Source organism: Taudactylus pleione, unplaced genomic scaffold (genome assembly GCF_031769625.1).
Source record: "Taudactylus pleione unplaced genomic scaffold, aTauple2 ptg000114l, whole genome shotgun sequence".
NCBI lineage: Eukaryota > Metazoa > Chordata > Amphibia > Anura > Myobatrachidae > Taudactylus > Taudactylus pleione.
Genome location: NW_028284516.1, coordinates 26,619,688 through 26,644,571, shown reverse-complemented (window position 1 = coordinate 26,644,571; position 24,884 = coordinate 26,619,688). Strand labels below are relative to the sequence as shown.

At 42.5% G+C, this 24,884-nt stretch overlaps 1 protein-coding gene across 4 annotated transcripts in view; it reads left to right on the top strand.

The window, feature by feature from the left end:
- The first annotated feature begins 11,712 nt into the window (after nucleotides 1-11,712).
- The window catches only part of SULF1 (sulfatase 1), a 133,713-nt gene continuing 120,541 nt past the window's right edge, over nucleotides 11,713-24,884 (top strand). For 3 of the 4 annotated variants that reach the window (XM_088471478.1, XM_088471476.1, XM_088471479.1), the window contains exon 1: nucleotides 11,713-12,020. The gene's annotated coding sequence lies outside the window, so the exon portion shown is untranslated. Of the gene's footprint in view, nucleotides 12,021-12,113; nucleotides 12,185-24,884 lie in introns of all 4 variants that reach the window. The other variant, XM_088471477.1, reaches the window with a different exon arrangement.

The window sequence follows — 24,884 nt, the reverse complement described above, 5'->3', positions numbered from 1 at the left end:
TACGAAAAAGTGCAAAAGAGAAGCTGAAGTCTCTTTTGTAAGAAGTCACATGCCTAGCTTTGGGCAACTACCTCCACTTTTATGGGGTAGAATATGAACTTGTAGGCCAAGATTGTTTGTGGGTGTGGAAAAGTTTACAGCAGGCATTGGCAGGAGTTTTACAATCGTTGGATTTAGGATGTTGCCTACTACGTGCAGAAACAACATTTACTTTAGTGGAATGACATTATTTAATTTAGATAAATGAGTGAAGAGGGCGCATTTACAGGAGCCTTTTTGCAGTGGGTGGCTCATCATTCTCCTTTCCACAAGGAACTTGAATTGTACACCCCGTCTGAGATGGTGGGGAACTAGTTGTGCCCTATACTTTAAATGAAATGTACTTTTGCACCTTCAAATTGCACATTTGTGATACTTCAGGCAATGTAATAGAAAGCTTCAGGCACCAAAAAGAGACAGTTGTTGTAATGCTAAAGCCAGTCGTTATGGTTCCTCACTTTCGTGATTAATTTAAGACATGGACGAGGACAAGTCAAGCAGTATATTAGGAAAAAAACAGAAACGTTCTGTTGAATAAAGTCGGTGAGCCTAAAATGGTTTCAGTTTTGGACTTTAGTGTGTAGTTTAACTGTTCCCACGCATTTCTGTGAAGTAGGCATACACTGTGAAATGCTCCAGCACTTTAGTGTTCATACAGATTTATTGCAAACTTTGTGATTCATAAATGGGCTCAGATCTGCATCACCGTTACACAACTATGCTCATTTATTAACTATTTTTCTATAAGATGATTGTTGAAGCGTATGGTGGTACCCACAGGCCAGGAGACATGAGGAAGTTTATGTAGTTTATTAAAGCAAAGAAAATCAACTTCAACAACCAGTCTTCTGTATGGTTATAACAACCCACAACACATGGAGACCATAGAGATATTAGTTGTGCCCTAGTGATCTGTCTTGGAAACCTCAGATATTGTTTATCCCAATTAAATGGTTCCTTTCTAAATGTCATACGATAGCTGATTGAAAAGTAAGGAGACTGATTTTTTTATTTAGAATCATAACTCCACTGGATTTGAACATTTTTCTTTTTCAAAGTAGAGTCCTTCACATTCAATACATTTTATTGCAGCATCTCAACAATGATTCAAAGACGTGCAGTAGACTGTTTGTGACATCACTGTTAGTGTTGCAGCTGTGGTATTTTTCACTTCATCTGTTGAGAACTTCTTTCCGCACAGTTGTTTTTTCCGGGTTGGGAATGCCCAGAAATCACAGGGCTATATGGAAGTGCTGTCCCACTAATTATAAATAAATGATAGTAATAATAATTAATTTCAGTCAGTGCTGCCAATGCAACAGCAGCAACAGTGGTTGGGGCATTGTCTTGGAGCAAAAAACACTGTTTCTTTAGCAAATGTGGTCTTTTCTTCCTCATGGCTCCACGCAAATGAGGTTTTCAGGACGTTTGTAGTAGTAGTCACCATTAATTGTCTGTCCATAGGGAACCTAGGACCTTATTCAGAGTCGGTCGCGAGCGCCAATGCCTTGTAACTGACTCGATGGTTAGGCCTGCGCATGCTCAGCGGCCGCACTGCGCGTGCGCAAGCCCCGGAGCTTGCTACCAAAGGGGCGGCTGTCGATGTTGATCGACAGCTGCCCCCGTTTGGTAGGCGGGCCAGGGGGTTGTGGTTTCCAAAATGGAGGTGTTCCTTTACAAATGCATACCGTTTTGTGGGCGGCCGCACTGACATCATCAGTGATGTCAGTGGGGAGCTTCCTGCTCCATCAGAGCAGAAAGTTCCCTGGCGCTTACGAGTGCCCAGACCCAACCTCAGGGTCTGGTCGTAAGCCCCGATGGTTGCGATGGTGATCACCATCGCGACCATCAACCTGTTCGGTCGTTAAGCTGTGGGTGGTAACCCACAGCTTAATGATCGACAAGGGGGTGGCCGTTCAGGATGCAAGCGGCCGCCCTGATTCAGTGCGACCGCTTGCAACTAACGACCGCCTCTGAATGAGGGCCTTAGTGCTTTAGGCTCATACCATGCGCATCAAAGAACAGCAGAAGCATGACTTTACACGCCAAAGGAATCACACAGAATTTTTTGAGCGGAGGTGAATTAACGTGTTTTCATACACTGGACTGTTGATTGGATTCCGGATCATAATGACGAATCCACGATTCGTCACATGTCACAATCGATGTCAGGAGATCAGGTATCCTCTCCGACATTCGAATGGTGTTCTTGCATGATTCAATTTGTTGTCTCATCTGCTCTTCTGTGAGATTTCTGGGTACCCACCTGGCAGAGCCGTAATTAGACTTTTTGGTGCCCTGGGCCAGAAAGAGCATTGGCACCCCATAATTTTTCAAATGGGGACATAAGATGTGCGTCCGGAAAAGGGGCATGGCCTCATGGGGAAAGGCCATGACAAATCTGATTTGTCCTGTATGATGATGAAGCAATATCGATCCCGTTGTTCAACTGTTATCCAGGTGCCCCTGACAAATACAGTGTGAATCCAGTGGCTGCAGTGATGATACACAATAATTATACAGTGTAACTCACCAGCTCTAGAGGTAAGAGAGCGCTGGTGAAGCTGCACCTACAGCAGGATTTGTCTATCAGAACAGGTATAGAAAAAGTGCTACTTGTAGTGTATATGCAGAAAATGTCAGCGATCTGTGTATGTACCATGAGTCAGCAACTGAACTCTCTTGCAAGGGTACTCGAGGTGTGCTGGTAACACCTGGGTCGGGAATCAGTGTCTGTGGTCATGCTGCCTTCAGAAATGAAGGCAGTATGAATAGAATAGATGTGTAAAGTGTCTGACTGCCATTTGAGAGGTGATGGGCTCAAGGAGGGAGGAGATAGAAGCATCCAGGAGATGCCGGGGAAAAAAAAAGTAGAGGAAGCTACAAGTGAGAATGAGTATAAACAGAAAATTGACAGCCCTGAACAGTGCCACCCTGCCCTGCGGTGCCCTGTGCGGTGGCACATGTCACACCACCATAGTTACGGCAACATCTCCGCAGATGTGGCAATGTTGACATCTGTAACCGCGGTGGTTTGTCTCCCAGAACGTGCTTCATCAGTCACTCGCATATTACCCTCTATGAAGTGCTTCCACCACTGAAATACTGCAGTACGGCTAATTGTGTCTCCGCCGTATGCGTGCCGTAACACTTCATGAGTTTCATTTCAACTTTTTCCAAGTTTAACACAAAATTCAATCACATATCTCTGACATAATCTCACAGGCACGTCTTCCGCATCCGCCACAACGAAACATACGAAGATCTTCCACTTGCTGTGACCAAACAAAGAACATTACGGCAGTCCAACTGTAGGTTGCCACGTCTACCTATGGGAAAGAACGACAGAGGCAGTCTCATTACTTTTCAATCAGACCTCGTACATTTGTCATTCATAGTGGACCTTTCTGCATTTGAATCCCCATAATTTAATGTATATAGGTTATTTTCATATTAATGCATTTTTATTGCTTACACCCCACCCTCGCGAGTCCCTTCCATAGACCCCTTCTTGTGGATTATTGGGGTTCATCATTCCAGATATAGTGGTCAGAGGTGGAAGAAGGCAGGAACCGAGCCCGAGGTCTACCCTGCCTTCTACTATTATTATGAAAGTTTACGCCTGAAGAGACACAATTAGAAGATCAGGAGGAGTATGTGATATTGGAGACAGCTTGCTGCCAATCTGACCCTTAATTAAAGCCATGGAAAGCAAGGTGGTGGGAACTATAAAACTGCTGTCAGACTTTAACATGCTGGAATACTTATACATTTAAAATGTTCCATGTATATTCACTTGTACACCATAAAAGAATTTGAACAGAATATGAAACATGTATTCAATATACAGAATAACCGAAATTGCACTTAATAGACAGAATAACAGATGTTCGATGTTGAAAAATAGGGACCTTTCTATGGACCACGATTTTAAGGGACAAATTCGTAGACATAGTATTGTTACTTAAAATAAGGGACAGTTGACCATGAAAATGTGATTGTTCTTCTAGCTCTCATTCATTATGATCCAAATGCTGGCAGTATTAGCAAAACATTTTATGCAAAATCTGCATTTATTTTTATATCCCATACTGGCTTTGTGGTATTTATCGTGATGGTATGCAACTGAAAAAGGATAAGTCTGTTATTGCTTCGAATATAATCTAATATAATTGGTAACATACAATGACCTGCTTTGTAGAGAACTCATACAAATAAATATACATCAACATTGTATATCATATCATAAAACTTAGTAAACTAAAAAAATATATATTACAAAACATATTTGTTAAAAAAAACATTGCTACTTATATTCTGAAAATTAAAAAAAATCATATCAACCTACTTACATTATATAGCCTCAGCCTTTCCTGAATGGGAGCTGCCATCTAAATCTCTCTCCAAGCAGTGTAGTAAAAAGAATATTAATTGTATTTATTATGTACAATGATATTTTTTATGTTTGCTATATAATACACAAAAGGTGCCAGACTAGACACCGGGACTAGTGCATTGTATTAGGACAGCAATTTAACAATCCCTTCAGTTGTTGATTTATCAGCTGTTCTGTTTCCGTTGGCACATATACATATTATATATATATATATATATATATATATATATATATATATATATATATATATATATATATATAAAGTGTGAACTGCCCATCTCCAAACAATAAAGAAAAAGGCAGAGCAATACAAAGCTAAAAAACAAGAAAGAAAAAAAAGATGTAAAAATCCAAACAGCAAAGTGTCTTTTTGTCAGCTATTCCAGGAGTTACGGAGTTATATATATATATATATATATATATATAAATATATATATATATATATATATATATATATATATATACCAAATATGAAGACACAGATCTTTTTGGATTGCGCATACACATGGTGAATTCATAAGCACACAAGCCCATAAATAGGTTTGGGTGCTGTGCTTTAAATCTTTAAATGTTTTTAGTTATATTTATAGAAATGTGCTTTCCATGATAAAGTGCACCTGGTAGGTGCAAGGTATAGGACAACCAATTGTGAAAGTCCTACTGCAGGGAGAAACATGCTTGGCACCTGCCCACTAGATAGGGAATGCCCCAAATTGTCCTTCTTCTTTGGATCTCATTTAATTAATCTTGTTCTAAAAACTATTTTATTTTGCATGCAGATGCATAACTAGGCACAATCCTGCCACTACACTGCACTTAGCAAGTTATGCCTCCGATGTGCCCAGCTTTTCCTATAGTAGATGTTACATTTTAAATCTTTCTATCACCCAGGGCAAAGATTCAACACGATGGCCCCACTCCCTCCTAATGCCCGCCTCCATAACTCTCTCATTGCCTCCTCCCTCCATATCTCTCTTGGCCCTTCCCTACATATCTTTCATTGATCCCTTCTCACTGTCCCCTTCCTTAAATTTCTCTTTCATTTCCCCCTCATAGCTCTCTCACTGCCCCTCCATATGTCTCTCATTGCCCCGTCCATATATCTCACTGCCCCTCCATATGTCTCTCATTGCCACCTCCACATCACTCACTGACACTCCATATCTCTCTCACTGCCCCTGCCATATCACTCACTACTGCTCCATATCTCTCTCATTGCCCCCTCCATATCACTCACTGGTGCTCCATATCTCTCTCATTGCCCCCTCCATATCACTCACTGACGCTCCATATCTCTCTCACTGCTCCTTCCATATCACTCACTGCCCCTCCATATGTCTCTCATTGCCCCGTCCATATATCTCGCTGCCTCTCCATATGTCTCTCATTGCCACCTCCACATCACTCACTGACGCTCCATATGTCTCTCACTGCCTTTCCATATCTCTCTCACTGCTCCCGCCATATCACTCACGCTCCATATCTCTCTCACTGCCCCTTCCATATCTATCACTGCCCCTCCATATGTCTCTCATTGCCCCCTCCATATCACTCACTGATGCTCCATATCTCTCTCATTGCCCCTCCAAATATCTCATTGCTCCTCCATATGTCTCACTGCCCCTACATATGTCTCTCATTGCCACCTCCATATCACTCACTGCCCTTCCATATCTCTCTCACTGCTCCCGCCATATCACTCACTGACGCTCCATATCTCTCTCATTGCCCCCTCCAAATCACTCTGACGCTCCATATCGCTCTCATTGCCCCCTCCATATCACTCTGACGCTCCATATCGCTCTCATTGCCCCATCCATATCACTCACTGACGCTCCATATCTCTCTCATTGCCCCCTCCATATCACTATGAGGCTCCATATCGCTCTCATTGCCCCCTCCATATCACTCACTGCCGCTCCATATCGCTCTCATTGCCCCCTCCATATCACTCACTGCCACTCCATATTGCTCATTGCCCCCTCCATATCACTCACTGATGCTCCATATCTCTCTCATTGACCCCTGCATATCACTCACTGCCGCTCCATATCTCTCTCATTGCCCCCTCCATATCACTCACTGACGCTCCATAGCTCTCTCATTGCCCCCTCCATAGCACTCACTGCCCTTCCATAGCTCTCTCATTGTCCCCTCTATATCACTCACTGCCCTTCCATATCTCTCTTATTGCCTCCTCTATATCACTCACTGCCCTTCCATATCTCTCTTATTGCCTCCTCTATATCACTCACTGCCCTTCCATATCTCTCTCATGGACCCCTCCATATCTCTCTCATTGCCCCCTCTATATCACTCACTGCCCTTCCATAGCTCTCTCATTGCCCCCTCTATATCATTCACTGCCCTTTCATATCTCTCACTGCCCCCTCTATCACTCACTGCCCTTCCATATCTCTCAATGACCTCTCCATATCTCTCTCATTGCCCCCGCCATATCACTCACTGACGCTCCATATCTCTCTCACTGCCCCTTCCATATCACTCACTGCCCCTCCATATGTCTCTCATTGCCCCCTCCATATCACTCACTGACGCTCCATAGCTCTCTCATTGCCCCCTCCATAGCACTCACTGCCCTTCCATAGCTCTCTCATTGCCCACTCTATATCAATCACTGGCCTTCCATATCTCTCTTATTGCCTCCTCTATATCACTCACTGCCCTTCCATATCTCTCTTATTGCCCCCTCTATATCACTCACTGCCCTTCCATATCTCTCATGGACCTCTCCATATCTCTCTCATTGCCCCCTCTATATCACTCACTGCCCTTCCATAGCTCTCTCATTGCCTCCTCTATATCACTCACTGCCCTTCCATATCTCTCTCATTGCCCCCTCCATATCACCCACTGCCGCTCTATATCTCCCTCCTTGCCCCCTCCATATCACTCACTGCCCTTCCATAGCTCTCTCATTGCCCCCTCCATATCACCCACTGGCGCTCCATATCTCTCTCATTGTCCCCTCCATATAACTCACTGCCCTTCCACAGCTCTCATTGCCCCCTCCATATAACTCACTGCCCTTCCACAGCTCTCTCATTGCCCCCTCCATATAACTCACTGCCCTTCCACAGCTCTCTCATTGCCCCCTCCATATAACTCACTGCCCTTCCACAGCTCTTTCATTGCCCACTCAATATCTCCAGATTCTCCCTCATATCTCTCTCATTGCCCCTTTTTTCATTATTGTTATGTGTTAGGTCTGGGAACTTTTTTACCTTTTACCCCAAAACATATTTAGATATGCCGACGTTACCCCCTTGATTTGAAAGGAAGGAAATCATAGAGTAGTACCCCAATATAATGCCCCTGTACAGGGCCGTTTCTAGGGGCAGGCGACCCGTGCAATCGCACGGGGCGCGCTGCCTCCTACCCCTGCTGTAGAAACAGCATGTTAACTGCCGGGCGCCCGCTGAGATTCAGTTACCAGCGGGCGCCCGGCAGAGCAGAGCAGCCGGAGACGGAGACGGAGACGGAGGGCTTCCGGCTCCCACAATGTGCACTATGGGAGGACGTCATGACGTCTTTCCCATAGTGCAGAGAGAGGAGCAGCCGAGCGGAGCGGACGCCAGAGCTGGGGCCAGAGCGGGGCTGAAGGTAAGTGTTACTGTTTTGTTTTTGTTTTTTGTGTGTGTGCAGGCAGCCTGGACAATACTTGGGGGGAGCCACCACTACTGGGGGCACCTGGGAACAGCTACTAGGGACATTACTCTGGGGGCACTTCTACTGGGGTTATTGCTTAGGAGGCACCACTACTGGGTGCATTACTCAGGGGCCAGGGGCACTTCTACTGGGGGCACTAATACAGGGGCATTAATACTGGGGAATTTATAAAGGGGACACTAGTACAGGGGGCATTACTATTGGGGGCAATACAACTGGGGACACTACTACTGGGGCACTACAACAGGAACCATTACTATTGGGGGCATTACTGATGGGGGCATGACTACAGGGGACATGACTACAGGGGGCACTGCATAAGTTACACTACCACTGTGGGCACTGCATAAGGGGCATAAATACAGGGGACACTGCATATGGGGACAACTACAGGGGGCACTGCATAATGGGCACTTTTGCCTGAGAGCCAGTGGGGGGGAAGCCTAAGACCTGTCGGGATGGAATGGCAAGGGAGGGGGCTGGAATGGTAAGGGAGGGGGCTGGAATGGTAAGGGAGGGGAGAGAATGGTAAGGGAGGGGGCTGGAATGGTAAGGGAGGGGAGAGAATGGTAAGGGAGGGGGCTGGAATGGTAAGGGAGGGGGCTGGAATGGTAAGGGAGGGGAGAGAATGGTAAGGGAGGGTAGAGAATGGTAAGGGAGGGGGCTGGAATGGTAAGGGAGGGGGCTGGAATGAAGTGTGTATTATGTGAATCATGTTTTTTCAATGTGTTTTATGTGGTTCTGGATTTAATAATGTATTTGAGGTGGATGTGGTTTTAAAACGTAGTTTATGTGCCTCTGGCTTTTCCAATATATTTTATGTGGAAGTGGTTTGTTGCAGTGTATTTTATGTGGATCTGGCTGGGCTCGCTCCCAACGCGACTAAAACCGGGTGTGATGCAAGGTCATACTTCTGCAAATGTCACACCACAGGCATGCACACAGAAATGCGGCGTGGACTTGTGACAGCTAGGCCACACCCCATTTTTGGAGCGCGCGCCTCCGGCACGCGCATGCTGTCTATCTTTTATTTAGCTACATATATTTTGCAGCGCTTTGCCTCTGACAGGTTAGACACCCTTGTACTCAGTAGTCACGGTGGCTGTCATTCTGTGGTCTTTCTAGATCACGCTCCCTTACTGTGATACCACACCCCCTCATGATGACGCCACGCCCACTCCACAATATTACTGCTTCGAGGGGGGGGGGGCGCATTTTGACTGCTCGCACTGGGAGTCTCAGATCCTAGAAACTGCCCTGCCCCTGTAGTAGTGCCCCCATAGTTATGCCCCTGTTGTAGTGCCCCCATATAATGCCCCTTTAGTAGTGCCCCCATATAATACCCCTGCAGTAGTGCCCCCATAGTTATGCCCGTCGTAGTGCCCCCATATAATGCCCCTGTAGTAGTGCCCCCATATAATGCCCCTGTAGTAGTGTCCCCATAGTTATGCCCCCATATAATGCCCCCATATAGTGTCCCGTAGTAGTGCCCCCATATAATGCCCCTGTAGTAGTGCCCCCATATAGTGCCCCTGTAGTAGGGCCCCCATATAATGCCCCTGTAGTGCTGCTTGTAAAAAAAAACACTTACCTTAATCCCCGCTCCTGCATCCGCCGCCGTCCTGTCCGGCCGGCTGCTCCTCGGAACTATGGCAGAGACGTCATGATGTCTTTCCCATAGTGCGCATGGAGAAAGCCGGAAGCTGGAGTTCAGAAGAGAACTCCAGCCTCTGGGTAACGCGGCGCTGCAGGGAAGGAGCCAGGCGCATGCTGGTAATAACATCTCAGTGGGTGTCCGGCTTAGAGCCTCCCTGCGGCACAGCCGGGCATACATATGAATCATTCTATATTAGAATGATTCATATGCATGCCCGGCTGTCCGTCCATTACCCCCAGGAATGTCATTTTTACCCCATGTGGGGTAATTTACCTCTATTCCCCGACCACTGTGTTAGGTGCATCTCAGGGTTTGTCATCAAAATATTATGAATATTCAGCTAAAGAGTAAATTACTAACCAATGATTTTCTGTTATTTACCATTTAGTTCTCTTTTATTACTAACAAATATAGTGTTAGCACACTCCACAACCCCTTACAAATGGGAACAAGCACATTAATACAACAAAACTGGGCATTACAATTCTTACTGGCAGTTGTATTTTTGTATAGTACATAAGGTTGGTCCACTAGTTACACCTCCATAATTTTACCAACAAAGTGAGGTAGTTAAAGTTGAATGGAACACTTGCCGGGGTCTATAATTAGAATTATTAAATATGTCCAGCTCAAAATACTGGCACAAAGCCACGTGCATGCGTAGTGAATCAAACTGTATCCAATATGCGTATCATGTAAAGGAAATGCACCTGTGTCGAGATAAAATTGGAGATAGGCTTATTATGGTTTATAACCAACAATAACTCATAATATACCCCTCATTGAAGCTAATCTAAATTCCTAATGGTCAAAGATAAATTTCAACAAATGTCTCTTAAATCACTTTTCTATATGTTGATTGTGTCTGATATATATATATATATATATATATATATATATTTTATTTTTTTTGTTGTTGCCTTATTTAAAACTACTTTGTCCATAGGTACTCTCAACATTATGCGTGCATTGCATCCCTTTAGTATCTCTGTACATATAGCTGTAGGATTATGAAGCTACACATAAGCAGCTTCTATACAGAAACAGCCAGTTAGCATTGAAGTATGAGAAAACGCTTTAGAAATTGAATGAAAAGCAGAGATTCAGTTGGGCTGATGTGAGATCCCAGGATGGGCTTGTCCAGCCCGCACACATCACCCAAACCATTCACATCTTCATTGCTGCTTGAGCATGCTGCACAGGGACAGCAGACAATAGCAGACAGCGGGATCCCATGTAACAACACATGGCCGGTGTATGCAAGTTCACAGTTCAGCTCATTGAAATGATGGGGGAGTTTTCATTTTTACAGAAACAAAGATGCAGGGTTCCTAGCCTATAATAAGCGATGACTTCCCCGAGTCCTGGGGGATACACCAACATCCAATCTAGGTCCCCATTACATAACACATTGGGAAAACAGCAAGACCATGTCACCGGGCACTTTCTCTGCATCTGCTACAAGATAAACACACAGTACTTTCCTTTTCCCCAGGAATGCTGGTAGCAGCAGGAACAGACACATGGAGCAGGGGTGCTGGTGGGCTGCAAACAAAATAAACTCAGTTAACATTTCAGTGCAAACTAGTTGTACATTAGCACTTTATCAGCCCCCTTTAAAATAAATAAATGAATTGTCTCCTTTAGAAAGCGTGTCTCCCACAGGAAATGACCCTTCATGGCAATAAAACCATTATGTTTAAGTGGGATGTTTCTTGCTTATGTGTATCCCCCACTGTGTGAAGATCCTAGTGGTCCCTGAGGAATCGGGATTGCAAGGGGGTTGCTGCAAGAATTAGCAGCACAACTGGTCATCAGACCTGATCACACCCTCTCCCTACCTTCCCCAGCAGCACACAGCACCTCCCACTTGCACTCTTTTTATAGCGCTCCCCTCTCAAAATCTCAGGTTACTCGGGTAAGAGTTTGCAGACCTGCAGCTTCTTTCTTTTTACTTTTTTTTCATTTTTTTTTTTATTTTTCTTCCTGTGCCTGCAGCCTGTGCAGAGATATCCAGCCCCAGCCATTGGATTGGGCAGCCTGTCCTGACACACAGCACTGTGCTGCTGAGTGCTGCGGGACGTGTTGCAACAGATGGTTGGGGTTAGAGTGTGTCATCACATTGGAGTGGGGATTAGGGCAGAAAGGCTGCATTGCTGGAGCTGTGTGGTCTCCTGCAAGTGATCTGCAAGGAAGAGGAGCAAAGGGGGACAACAAGGGTTCCTCTTGTCTGTTCAGGTATAGTCAAATATGATACTATTCTGCTTGCATGTATGTGTGTGCTTGTCACTGACCGCTGCCTTATCAATGCTGTTATTGTGCCTGTTATAGATAACACTGAGGACTCACTGGATGTTGTTCTGCATGAGAGAGAGAGGGGTGCTGAATAAACCCTCACTTTGGTGAGCATAAGCTAAGTTTCTCGTTTTTGCTTAGGAGCTACAAGCAGAGCTTTAAACTGAGTCTGGCTTTACCTGTTCCCCTTATGATGTAGCCTCTCATCCAGCAGCAGGAGAGTTAATTCAGGATACTGTACTAGCCTGATCTGATTTATAAGGGGTTAAATAAGCACTTGTTTCAATTGGAAACGTTGTATCCAGGAAGAAATGAATTGCTGTGGATATATCTGGTACTTTCTCAGAAGACTTTCTAGGAAATACTGTACCTTACCTTTTATACATGGTTGGATTAAACCACTGTAAAGGAAAGCGCAGGTTTAATGCTGAAGGGGCAAAGTGAAGTAGTACACATTTTAGAAAACCCCAATTAAAATTTGTGAAGATGTATTGAAACCATTGCACAGGTATTAGAACTTTAAAATATGCACATCATGTCTTCATCCACTGAGCTTGCACTCTGTTGGATTGCTACAGTATGTAGTTGGGCATGGATGTTGGCTTGGCATTTGCTGTTTAAATGATTATTACTTCCCTAGAAAGAAAGTTCACAGTTAAATTCACCCAGAAGTGACATTTGGATAGATAAGAAATACTTGCTGGTGTCTAAGCATTGCACGTCATTAATAGTATTATGTCCCAGACCACAAATAACTAGACACAAGTGGCGTTACCCCTAAGTAGTCATCATGTATTTATTTTTTCCTGTATAGCACAAACAAGATTTATTACAATGTCAGTTGCTTGTTTCCTAATTTGATATCAGTAATTGAGGCTCTCATATCCTTGATTGCTATGCTGATTGGCTTGCTTTGATGGGCCTGTATTGTATGCATTCTAACAATGTTACCTGACCTCATTCATTTTAAAAGATAATGTGTACATTATATTATTGTTGTCTTGCTATTCAAGATATGTTGTTTTTTTGTGGGAGTAGTGGTACTAAATCCCTAAGGTTTCATTATCCAAAAATAACATTGTATGAACCAATGGACCGTGGCACATTACCTAAGCTTTGTAGGTAATCCAGTTGTATTATTTATGCCTGTCATTGGATATCTCTGCATGTGCTCCTTTCTGTTTGTCAGGGCTTGTTTCACTATTGCTTAGGGGCTCCTTCTGATTGTTGTGCAAGTAAAGATTAAAATATAATGTTATTAGTATTTTAAATAAATATATTTATATAAAATTATTTCGCTACATTAGGAACAGGAAACTGATCCACTAATGTAACAGTTGTGGTAACTTTTTATTTAACATGATATATGTGTAATGTAATTTGCATGAAAATTCAATATACAGTATGAACTTGTGAGTTTATGTAACGACGGTTCTTATTCCTAAAGACCTAGCAATCACTATTGAGTTATTACAGGATTTTAAACCTGGTGACTAATTTTAAATATTGTGCATTAGTTTCTGTTACGTACTACTGAATGCAGTACTGACCATTAATGATAATTAGCTAATGTCTGTTGCGTCTTGCATGGTGAGCCTAGGTGTTTAATTTCCTCCAGTAGGTCTGTAGAATTTTGGATATACAGGGTGTAGATAGTCCCACACTTGTGCACTTAGAGTGACTCTGGATGTAGGTGGCTAATATTAGATGTAGTAGAGCCATTCACGTAGTGTTAAAACTTGCCTATCCTATGAATTGTACATATTAAACTGTGCACCTACTAGAGCAGTAACCCGAAATAATATTTACAAAAATACAGCCTATCAGGTTGTTAGGAACTTCTACTTATTTGAGGCATTTCCAATTATACTCCTTTGACAAAGTGCAAAACTCCAGTTTTTTGCATGTGAATGCACATTGAGCCAGGTTTTGCTATGCGTGAATGCAAACGACCCGGGTTGAAGTCCCATGTCCAAGATCCGGCTCTTTACCAGAGTTGGGGACTGAAACCCGGGAAATTCACAGGCTGATAGACGTGTGTATTTCCCGGATCATCGGTCTGAAAGGGGTATTAGTGACATCACTGAGGCAATGTGCCTCATGCCTCAGAAATTCAGAATTAAAAATATTTCCTACTGATTTAATGAATTATCATGATTATTTGTTCAGCGTTAACATTCGCTGCCACCTCCACTGCATGTAAGCCATGGGCACACTTTAAAATGATTGCATAGTAAATGCATCTTTACTGCTCTCAAAACACACTGCTCATGCCTCAAAGTAGTGTATGAGTTCTTCCACTTGTTGCTCTAGTACAACCCCACATTCCATCCTAGGTAGCTCTGTTGCATACTATGCTCACCAAGGCAAGGTTAGGACGTGTGCCAGCATGAATGATTTTGATTGATATTTCAAAGTGTGTGGATTTGTCGATGAATTAAAAAAAGAACAGATATATATATATATATACATATATATATATATGCACACAAATATTTAAACACTTGTTAAAACAAAGATCTGAACTTGAGTTATCACTGGTAACACAGCACAGACGGTGTAATGGTTAGCATTACTGCCTCACAGCACTGAGGTCATGAGTTCGATTCCTACCATGGCCCCAACTGTGCGGAGTTTGTATGTTCTTCCTGTTCTTGCATGGGTTTCCTCCGGGTGCTCCGGTTTCCTCCCACACACCAAAAATATACTGGTAGGTTAATTGGGAGGACCCAACAAAAAAATTTACCTGTGTATGTGAGCATGTGGTAGGGAATATAGATTGTGAGCTCCATTGGGGCAGGGACTGATGTGAATGGACAAATATTCTCTGTAAAGCGCTGCGGAATATGTGTGTGCTATATAAATAATTGGTAATAAATAAATAATCATCCCCGTGGTCTGCTATTTGCTAAATACCAGACCACAGAGAAATGTCAGATACTCAGATGCTGATTTAATGGAGTTTGTTTTAAAGTGTAATTAGAAGCACAATATACACGTTCTATATCTTGTATAAAAGATCAACTGTTACTCTAGATCATTTCTCCCTCTCTTATATTTTGGATATTTTCAGAGTTACGATGTATTTTGTTACTGCAGTCATTTGCATATATAAAGAACATAGCCATCAGTAATCAAAAGATATAATTATCAGTTTCTGTGGTATTTCAATTCGTGATATGGCGTTATTATCGGTTAAGACTCTGTCAGTCATACTTAGGAAGCACAGATTGGATTTCAGAAAGCGCCCTGCAGTTCTGTAACACCGATATATGACACAAAATATGGATATGCATAGCATCAAGATCAGCAAGATTATGTATTTAATACAACAAAATACTTCATGGATTCTATTTATGCCTTAAGTCAAACTTTTGCAACACAGCATTTGGTCTGTGCTCTATATAGATGCATTCAAAAACTGCTACATTATTATCAATCTACTATGTCATTTATAGAATGTGTGTAAAACTCTGAATGGTATATTTAGTTCATTTCTATGCCATCCTAGAAGGCTCGAAAGCCACCGACAATGCTACAGTACTAGTAAATAACAGCTAGTAGAATGCTAAAATCTAGGGGTATATGGTATGCTGCCTTTTAGAATAGGAGTTGTTGCCCATAGCAACCATTCAGCACTTTCTAGAAGAAAATAGCTAGAATTTGATTGGTTGCTATGGACAACATCTCCACTTTCAAAAACCTGCACTTTATTAAATATACCACCTAGTAGAATGCAAAGTGCGAACAGGATGAAAGATCATTTTGATGTATAGTATTTTCCAAATTTGAGAGCGACGATTTAAATGAGAATTTGCCATAGATCAGTGCTAGTCTGCCTTTAGTTTTTAGCTGGCACCTCAACTATCAGTGTGCCATTGTTGTGGAACTACACGTGTTAGTGTGCAATTTAATTGTGAACACGAATACCAAGATCGCCAGCAGACCCCAAAAACAGAATCTGGGACAACAATAGCAGTCCAGACCATTAGGTTGGACACCACAACATTAAAGCTTGGCCATAGTTTGATGCCAGCAAATAGGGAAATATCGCACAGTGTGCTTACTGCTGCTCCAGTAACATAATAGATATGATACAAATGTGGAAACTCCCGTTATAACCAATCAGCAATGAACTTTGCTTGATCTACACCAAGTTATAAAATGAGGGCTAGTTCACACACATATGCACTGGGAAAATGGATAAATAATACTCACCAAAAGTAAGGTGCAGTTTAATGATGTATTTGTAACACATTTCCCATGCTCTATTAATTAACTTATGAATTGCTCCTTTACCGATAGATGCATTGTGCTAGTAGTGCACCTGATCATCATGTTAACATGCTGCATTCAAATTTTAGACCTCAGCGATGGGAATGGCATTTTTTTTTTTTACTTTTGCACTGATTTGTGGTATTTGTGGAATTCTTAAACCTGGATGTGAGAACAACTATGTTGTATGTATGAAAATTATCTATTCTGTAACGTATTTTGCAGCTTTATTTTAGTCACAGCGCATAATAATGGTGGATTTAAAACAAGCTGTTAGTTAAGCACGTGGGACCTTAGGAAAGATTGGGCAGTAGTATGAGTGCATTAGCAGGACTACCATGGTATAGATTTTGATTGATAGTTAGCTAACATGTGGGTGCAGTAGTTTTACATTCTCTCATAAGCCCCCATGAGAGTAACATTGATCAGACCATATGGAACATGGATGAATTGGATTGACCCTACTATCCCTCCTCTCACAGCCCTGGCAGCAAGATAGATATGAACTAAGAAGCATAGATCACTATATCCAGTCAAAATATATTTGTGAAAATGTATATATTTTATTGTGATCTCATTTTAGCAGGGCCAACGTGCAGCAGCACAGCTATGGGGGCTGGCGGGGCAAGTGCCCCCGGTGACAACTCCTGCCTTCCTGAAGCTATTCCTTCTGTGATGTGAGGCCAGCGGGTCATCCAAAGTCTTGAGGAGTTGGACTTCACTGTACTGAGTGTGCATTGTCAGCAGCAGCTGCTTCTCTCATTAGAAGGCCCACCCTCAAATTTGTCTGCAGGGTCAGTCTATGGGGGAGATGTATCAAACCTGTGAGAGAGATAAAGGGAAGAAGTTACCCATACCAACCAATCAGCTTCTAACTGTATTTTTTTAAACTGTGAGTTAGAAGCTGATTGGCTGCTATGGACAACTTCTCCACTTGATCACTCTCGATAGTTTGTTACATCTCCTGTGTGTATGTGTGTGTGATGCTGGGCAGACAGTTTTTGGAGCCATATGAGGTAAGCTGCGCTATAGGTGACCATGTGTCTCCGCTCTCTACACCCTGACATGTTTGAAGATGGCAGGGCAGATTGTGGCATTTCTATAGGTAGCCTGGTTCACTATAAGCCGCTCTTATAAGACCTTCCTGTCCATAAGGGCCCCCTTGATAATCCTCACCTGGCCAGATGCACACTATAGGACACAGGCTGGGCAGATTATTGGTTCCCATCCCTCACTGCTTCAGCTACGGGTGTTACAGTGGTACAAAAACAAAAGTGCAACTTCTCTATTTGTCCACTTATCCACTCTTTAGAAGGATTGGTACATCTCCCCCATAGGAAATCTACTAACTAAATAGAATTTCCACATTTTGGTTATGTCTACAGTGAGGAAAGCAAGATCGCCACTAAAGAGGACTATTAAGAATAAACACAGCACAAAGGGGGTAGATGAGCTATTAAACTTTCTAGGGGTGCAAAGCTAAAGATATTTGTGAGAGTATCAGGCTGCAAAAGCTTCTGAAAGTGCTCAGAAAATGCCATTTTATTTAAAGAAATGACAGTGAGGGGCGCTGTGCTCCAGGCCATGAAATAGTGTGAGGTCCCTAACCTAATTGTTTATGTGAGGCTATACCATTACAATGGCAGCCATTTGCGTTTAGATCTGGGATGAAAGCTGTAAGAGGGAGCCAAATGCAAAAAAAGTACAGTTTTTAGAAGCTTGTCAGCTAGATACCAAAAGCATTTATAAAGTATATAAGAGAGACAAATTCTGAGGGTGTTTTCATTTTATCTTTATATAAATAATTAAAACTGTAAGGCATGAGTTATTCTTTTCCGAGAACCACATCCCTCTTCCTTGAAAATAAACTCCCTAGTGAGAGCTGTCAAGTGAAGCAAATGGTCCAACAAAAATCAAGTTTTTATTCTATAGCTGTTCATATTACATATTATAGGCGGGGCTGAGGAGTCTGAGTCATGGAGTCTGAGTTGGTAGAAATGTACCGACGGCACAAACCCAAAAATACTGAGCGTGGCATATCAACAAGGGGGCGTAGCCTCGTGAGAAATGCTATGCCCGCGAGCCATGTCCCTGTTTTGCCCAGCGCTCCGGGAACTGCTAGAAAGCCTCATCCAGATCCGACAAAGTGTATATGGGTGACGCATAGCTGAGCAGTGGTGTGAGAGTGTCCTCCCCAGCTTCCCCCGCACGCGGGACACTGCGGCCTGCGGGTGGGACAGCGGGACAGTGCCAGTAAAATATATAAATCGTTAAACAGTTAAAAACAACTATCCTAAGTTTATGTTAAAACCCTATTATTTATTTATTAAATACATAGAGAAGATTTATCAAAGCTTGGAGAGAGATAAAGTACCAACCAATCAGCTTCTAGCTGTCACTTTACAGCCTGTGTTTGTAAAATGACAGTTAGGAGCTGATTGGTTGGTACTTTATCACTCTCCACTTTAACTCTCGCCAAGCTTTGATAAATCTCCCCCCCATAATTTGATGCATATTTACTTTCCTTGGAATTTAGCAAGTTTTCTTTATTCAGAAATTTTCATAAAATGAATATATATATTCTATGTGCAATCATTGTAAGTAGCCTGACAATTTACGCGGTGGTGATGAAAATGCCTTGCGCTACCTTTTTACTACATTACATTTGTTACTACAATATATACATATATATACATTTGCCACTTATGTGGGAGTCAGAGTTGTACAGTAGTAAAATAGAGAGGGAGGTGACAAAGGTTTGGCGTACCTACTCCACAGCCCTGCTTGTAGGGCTAAAGTAAAGTGCGCTATACTCTATAGCCTTGAATGGAATAGCGCCTCTATTGGCCAATTTTATATGGAAAATAACAGAATAGAAGCTGTACATGTGAATTATTATATATGATTAGTAAATTTTTTACTAAGAAAAAAAAACTTTTATTTTTAATAGGCACAAGTGGGCCAAAAAGTTAAAATCAGTATTTTTAAAGAGCTCAAACAGAGTTAAGCACATTATAATATACTTTAACTTTGCATGTAACATAACAGTGAAGTTATTCTGTTTCCAAGTGTGTGTTCTAAAATAGTATTGTTATAAACACATGTCCCCCATAATGTAGCCAGTGAACTCATATCCAGTTTCAAGGCCTGAGAGAATAACAAAAAAAGGACGTATATGAGATTTATTAATAGAATTACAGTAAAGATGTTGTGTGAACTTAAAAGAAATCAAGTAATTGTCCTCTGTGCAATAAATAGAGCAGTTAAATACCTCTCTGCCTCTGGGGAAGTCCAGCTTGTTGTCAAAGTATAATTTACTGTTCCAGGTGGTGAACACTCAGGCAAAATATTTATGGTGGGTTCAGCATTCCTTACATGTGTTCCATGTGCTACCGCTGGCAAGTGTGTAAAACGGCCTATGCACATGTTCATAAAATGCTATTTTGATGTCATTACAGTAAAAGGTTCCCAAACACATTTGCATTTTGTATTTCAATTATTATTTACATTGTTATTTAAATAATTTATCAACGGCCTAGATGAATTTCATTTCCACACATTGACAATGGCAAGTGATTGACAAGCCCAGGGGCAGGCTTGTCAGGGGGAGCTAAAAACCAGCTAGCTGCACACTTTCCTAGTGCATCAAAACGCTGGTCACATCTCGCTGGGTGGCTCTGGTCTGTGACTTGCTGCGCTTAGGACTGCGGAGCCGGACACATGATCTGACAGCTTACTGAAAGAAAAACAAGAGGACATTAAAAAAAGACAATCATTTTATAGGCACCACTGATGACGAGGAGCTGATATTTTACACATTGTAAAATATATATTTTATTTTTTTTTAAAAAGGGAGCTTTTAATATTGCATACAAAGGTGGTTGGTAGGTACTGTAGCAGCAGTGTAAGGCAAGGTAATGTAATATACAAAATGTGCAAGGGAACGTTAACAGTTTTACAGTATCTTTTCACATTTTATCAATGGTTGGTGTTAGTACAGTAAGGAATACAGCCAGAAGAGCTGGAAGGGTTAATGTAATTGTAAAATAAGAGGTGACCTGATGAGTAAAGAAAAACAAATGGATGGTACTTCTTTAAAGTTTGTGGAAAGATACTACTGTAGTTCTTTATATCTGTTAAATAAAACAACATATTATTAAGCAGATTCATCAAAGAGGAAACCTAGGCCCTCATTCAGAGCCACTCGCTAGCGGCAGTACGCTCGTTCCGAGCGATGTTCGCACATCTGCGCATGCGTACGGTTTTTAGTACGCATGCGCGAACCAGTCAGTGCGGCCGAAAATCGTTGGTACGCAATATATAGCGAGGGCCTGCTATTTTGAGTGACAGGAGGAGGCGTATGTGGGTGGTAACAGGGGAAGGTGCTTGAAAACGGGGAGTGGAGATCCGAACGCAGGCGTGCTTAAAGGTCAAAACGGGCGTTTTAAGGGAGTGCATAATTAATACAGCAGCGTCATTGACCACGTCACTTGGTTTTTTTTAACTCAGAACTGCTCGCAAAATAGCGGTTGAAAACACCAACCACAAGAATAGCGAGCAGTTCATACGCTGTACGATGTACTCGATTAATCTAATAAATAGCGGACATGACGTATGGTGCGTGCGGCCAGGGGGCGTTTTTATCAAATAAACGAGCGTATGTTTTGCTCGCTCGTTCAGACTTAGAGGTGGGAACAGACTGCAATTTGCGAACGGATCATTTGAATAGCCACCCCTTGTTTTTGAACGAACGACCACAAATAGCGAATGGCTCTGAATCAGGCCCCTAGTTTGTCACTGAAATCACTATGGCCAAATACATACCTGTTACATCGACTCACTTGATTTCCTAGAATGAGTGACTATTGTCCTCATAGATGATGCAATGTATCACTAATGGTGCATACACACGATCAGATTTTTCCTTCAGATATGAACGATAACGATTTAAAAATCGTTCAGTCGTTCATATCTGAAGGAAAATCGTTCATATCTGACATGCCTGAACGATGGACGATCAACGATGCGCGTTCCCGTTTGTCAGATAACGATATCTGACATCTGATGGGTTTGCAGTCAGACTTGGACGATTCCATTCATTTTAATGCAGTCAAAAATCGTTCAATCGTTCAAATCATTCAAAACTTTGGTAAAATCGTTCAAATCGTTCAATCGTTCAGTCGTTCATCTGACAAGTCTGACAAATCTGACCGTGTGTACGCTCCATTATTTATTTTGTTAGAAGCTTTTTAGATTATGATTTGTATATTACTGACCTATAGTACCCATGCATGCATGCTATAAAGACAGTGCGCTTAGATATGGTATTATCTGTTTATATATTGCATTCACATTATAGATACTTGTAAAATAGATAAGTTACAGAGAAAAATTATATTAACAGTTTACTTACAATAACTTGTTGTCATATTAATGTTACCTATGATGGGTCGTTCAATTATATATCTGGAAATCAGTTGTTGAAAAAATAACATTGGGTCAGGTTCAGGGCACGCAGCTGGTGGCCATGGGTAGTGTTTGTGGTTCTGGCTTGTGTAAGGCTTTTATTTGCACTTATTTATACTTATGATGGAACTGTGTGTGATAGGAGTTGTATTGCATGTGCTTGAAATTCTGTAGCATATCAATTTATGCAGGTGTACCCAGGGGCGGATCTAGACTTTTTTTTTTAGGGGGAGCGGTTTACGAATTAATCCTGACTCCTCTCCTCATATACATACATACATACATACATACATACACTGTGAAATCATATAAAAAAAGTTCAACTAACTGTATACATTCACACAAACACTGACTTGAAAACCACTGGCTGCAGGGGTTCCAGCACCATTGGCTGATCCAATTCCTTCTTTTGTTGAACTCTGTCTTGAGGTTCTGTATTATTACGCCAGCGGCTTCACGTATATGCATCCAGGACTCTCACTCAAACCCCCCCCAACCAAACAGAAATCCCCCCTCTCCTATGTCCCATGTGCTCTCTCTTCCATGATTTAGCTTTATCTCCTGCTCTTTCCCTTATATGTCTCTCCTAGCTTTCCCTCTTATTGTTATATTTCCCCTCTCTCCCTTCCTCTAACACTCTCTCTGTTCTGGCTAATGCTCCCTCCTCACCTGTCACCCCTCCCACACACACCTTTTCCCTTTTTTCCCCTGCAGTCCCTGTCTACCCTCAAACTGATTTCTAAATGCTCCTTTCCTGTACATTAAGTGGCAAAGCTGCTTAGGCATATCACAGCAGCTCCAGGACAGCAGCCAATCATTAGATCCTGGAGACGAGCCCCGGCCAATAAGATCAAGCTCAAAATACACACTCATTCTCATTGGACACTGCTAGTCTGCCAGCTTCTGATTGGTCCTCCTGTGTCCATGACAGAGTAACTGCCATCCCTGTCAGTGGGCTTAACAGCTGCAATTTATTTGTGTGCTACTGGGGACACCCTGTATGCTACCGCTGTGTGTGGCATTGATGAGGAGACCCAGCCTCCCAGCTGTCTGTCCTGTGGCGGCCCACCTGTCCCACACCTCCTCCGGTCCATCTCCACTCTTTCTCTGGCCCGCCGTACTCTCCTGCAGTTTGCCCCACTATTCCACTGGCCTTCGAAACTCCTCCTCAGGCCCGCCCCGCTCTTTCTCTGGCCCATCCATGCTCCTCTTCTGGCCCGACTCCACTGCGCCTCCGGCCCGCCGCCCACCGCCAATCATGGGGCCGGGAGAATTAATGTGCGCTTGTGGGGTGGGGGGGCCGGAGACATGTGCCTCCTCCATGCCTCCCCTTGATTTGGCACTGTACATATCACAAGCTGCACTGCAGGACGAGCACTCATTCAACTGCTCTGCGCTGCCGCAGCTGTTTAGCTGTTAGGGGTGTGCCCTGATCACCCCCCCCCCCCTGGATCCGCCACTGGGTGTACCTAGTTCTCTGTAAAAGCCCACAGTTTATTGGGTCCAACATGGTGCAAAAGTTTGCTGAAGTGCAATGGCTTGCACCGGCCCATGGGAAGAGTTGGTTGGAGTTTGAGTGTTCCTTACTAAGGCCTGTTTTCAATTTGAGGCGAAAAGTCCAGACTTCTCGCCTGCTGGACTTTTCGTCTCCTTCACCTGTTTTCCAGACGGAAAAGTATAGCACACGTGCCCGCTATTCCCTGTATTCAATTTCAAAGTAGGCGAAATCGGGAACCGGCAAAACTTGGATCAGCGAAAAAAACCTGGAATTTTCAGGAAATAATCCTAGGACCTTCCTAAAGATGTCCAGACATGGGGGTTCACTATGGGTACCCACGTTTTTGCCTGCAGAAGAAAGTCGGGTTTTTAAATAGCTGTGGCAGGTGCATAAATGCGGCTTGGAAGAAGGTGATGCAGAAGAGCATTTAGAATTTTTTTGGGGGGGGAAAGAACTATGCCCATCAAATTTGGGGTACAATGGGTGCAAGCATATTTTTAAGTCCCTTAAATGATTTTTAAAAATTCTGCAAGAATGCACCTGCCGCTACTCTGGCAATGAAGAAAACATCTGCAGCATATAAGGGAACCCGTCTGGTCTCCATTCCGCTAATTTAGAAGTGTGTTCCCTATTTTTATTTTTAAAAACAACAAAATTTAAATACATTTTTTGGGGTGTCTAGTGTTATTTTTTTTTACTTTTTCTAACAGATCATTTTTAGGGACCATTCCCAGGGGTGCAGGCTATTTTTTTTAAGCCTGCACCCCTAAACCCCAATTCTGCCCTTTTTTTCGCCTGCTAAAAGCAAGCTAAAAATTATACCCCTATTTTTTTAACTTTGACTTTTCGCACCAGCGAAAAGTCAATGAAATTGAATACGGGGATATTGGAAATAGACGAAAATTACGGACTTTGATGGATAACAGACTTTTCGTCCCATATTGAATTTGACCCTAAGGCGGACCAGGGCAAAAGTGAGAGTTAGTTTTGCAGCTTTAGTTTTCAATAACCTGGACGCGGGCTTCCACCCTGAAATGGGCTTGAGGATTCAATATGTGCACTTATAGAGAATTTAAATAATAACATAAATTATATGTAAAGTGATTTGAGATATTTAGTGCTGAGGTCTTCAAAAATTTCACACATGATTCTAATAACTACAAATCACTGTTCACAGTGAGGTACATGTCTTCAAAGTATTTTTCATTTTGGAAAATAATTAAGTTGTGCTAAATAATAATTCTCTGAATAATATAAAAGATCTTTTATATTATTATACTCACAGTTCATCTGTGAACTGCCTATGTAATGAAGTGATCAGTGTTAAGTGTATATGTACCTGTGGATGTAAGTTTCCCAAAATGTACAGCGCTCTCGTCTCACATTAAACAACTCCACCCAACTTTATCTTTTTGAGTTCCCATGTTGAGGACAATTGAGGTTCAGCCTGCAGTCCACACAGAAAAGTGTCCGTCACAGGAATGATTTGAATAGCTCCCAGGCACTTAGCCCGGGAGCTAAATTCCTGTGTTAGTTGAATTGCCCCCTAAGAGCCTATGCCTTTGTAA